The sequence below is a fragment of the Colobus angolensis genome, unplaced genomic scaffold, assembly GCF_000951035.1.
Source record: "Colobus angolensis palliatus isolate OR3802 unplaced genomic scaffold, Cang.pa_1.0 Scaffold308, whole genome shotgun sequence".
NCBI lineage: Eukaryota > Metazoa > Chordata > Mammalia > Primates > Cercopithecidae > Colobus > Colobus angolensis.
The window spans coordinates 655,049-657,490 of record NW_012116355.1 but is presented as its reverse complement, the minus strand read 5'-3'; positions in this window follow the sequence as shown (position 1 = coordinate 657,490).

The window sequence follows — 2,442 nt, the reverse complement described above, 5'->3', positions numbered from 1 at the left end:
TTTTTTAGCCAGAGTGTTTCTCTTGTCACCCAGGCTGGATTACAATGGCATGATCTCAGCTCACTACAACCTCCACCCCTGGGTTCAAGTGATACTTCTGCCTCAGCCTCCTGAGTAGCTGGGACTACAGGCGTGTACCACCACACCTGGTTATTTTTGTATTTTTAGTAGAGACAGATTTCGCCATGTTGGTCAGGCTGGTCTCAAACTCATGACCTTAGGTGATCTGCCCACCTCGGCCTCCCAAAGTGTTGTGATTACAGGTGTGAGCCACCGCACCTGGCCTAGAGGTAACTCTTACAGATTCATAAAAAACTTTTTTTTCCTTAGGCTTTCAGATTCTTCTTTTTCCCCTGCCCCCTCCCCCCTACTTTCAGATTCTTGATAACCTGTTTCACAATCCTAGGAAATTGTCAGCTAAATAGCCTTAAATTTGCATATTAAAGAGAACAACTCAAGTGAACTCCAAATAGCAAAATTTACATTATAAAGTGTGGATAGAAAAAGTCTGGTGTGCTAGAAGGAAATTAAAACAGATTTAATTGCCAATTAAACATAAAGTTATAGAAATTATAAAAGCCTTTTAAATACACACACACACACACAAACACACACACAACCTATAGCTTTTCCTTCAGAACTTTTAGTCATGAGATAAATACAAATTTACCAGTTTGCAAAAAGAATTTGTTGGATCAAAACTGTGGTTTTTATCTTAATAGAAAATAATGGCAGATTTAGAGCAGGCAGAAAAGAAGAATAGAGAAAAGAGGTCTTAGGAACTCTATAGTTTGTAGGTCGACCTTAGGGCTCTTTTTCCTTAAAGTAAATGTGCACAAAGACCATATTATTTCCATTTTACATAAACTTTGGAAGTAGAGGTGCCATAAAACCTACAGAGTGCTCAAAAGAGGGTCATTCTCCTTGTTTTCTTCTCATTCTCAGATTGTTTGTTTTCCACTTCTTTTTTTCTTAAAAGGAGAAACTGAACTTGGCCTAGAGTTTTTGTGTGGTGGATTATTGTGTGCTGCTTGTGGGCAGGACTCCACAATGTGCCACCACTGAATTGCTTCCACCCTCTTACATGTCTCAGTCTCTGTCTCCAGAGGTTTATGACCTCTGAGAGGGCTCAAAACACTGGGTGATCAGCCCTTCAATGTGTTTCCTGGATGAGCCAGTTTTTAAATTAAATTTTTTTTTTTTTTTTGAGACAGGGTCTTACTCTGTTGCCCAGGCTGTAGTGCAGTGGCATAATCTTGGTTCACTGCAACCTCCACTTCCTGAGTTCGGGCAATTCTTACATCTCAGTCTCCTAAGTAACTGGAGTTACAGGCACACACCACTACACCTGAATAATTTTTGTATTATTAGAAGAGATGGAGTTTTGTTACGTTTGTCAGGCTTGGTCTTGAACTCGTGACCTCAAGTGATCTGCCTGCCTCGGCCTCCTGAAATGCTAGGATTACGTGTGTGTGACTGCACCTGGCCTAAATTAATTTTTGTTGTAGATTTTCCTGCAGGACCGCTTGCTGTACATCGCACTCCCATAAAGCCCCCAGTCACTCAGGAGCACCTATCAGCTGGGAGGAGCGAATGCCCTTTCTTTTTGGAGCTGAGAAAATTCAGTCTCTCATATACCTATGAAAGCAACAGTTCAGTTCCTCATGCAAATACACACAGACAAACGGAATTGAGATTAATGTTGGGAGAAAAAGCAATAGAGAGGATCCTTCAGAATGCATCTCCAAACTAGAATTAGGATTCTTTTTTTTTTTTGAGATGGCGTCTTGCTCTGTCGCCCAGGCTGGAGTGCAGTGGCGTGATCTCGGCACAGTGCAACCTCCACCTCTCTGGTTCAAGCAATTGCCCTACCTCAGCCTTCCAAGTAGCTGGGATTACAGGTGCACACCACCACGCCTGGCTAATCTTGAACTTGTGGGGTCAAGTGGTCCACTCGCTTCAGCCTCCCAAAGTGCTGGGATTACAGGCGTGAACCACCGCACTGTGCTCAGCCTCCGGTAACTTTGTAGCTTTTGTACAACATTATACACACCAAGGTCAAATCCTCTTACAGTGCAAGGTCATCTTTGGCACCCAAAGCCAAAGAGGTCAGGTCATGCAATAGAGGAAAAGAGAGCTTTAGACCTAAGGGAATCTGCCCGGCTGGGCGTGGTGGCTCATGCCTGTAATCTCAGCACTTTGGGAGGCCAAGGAGGGTGGATCACGAGGTCAGGAGATCAGGACCATCCTGGCTAACACAGTGAAACCCTGTCTCTACTACAAATGCAAAAAAATTAGCCGGGCGTGGTGGCAGGCACCTGTAGTCCCAGCTATTCGGGAGGCTGAGGCAGGAGAATGGCATGAACCCCAGAGGTGGAGCTTGCAGTGAGCCCAGATTGCGCCACTGCACTCCAGCCTGGGTGACAGAGGGAGACTCCGTCT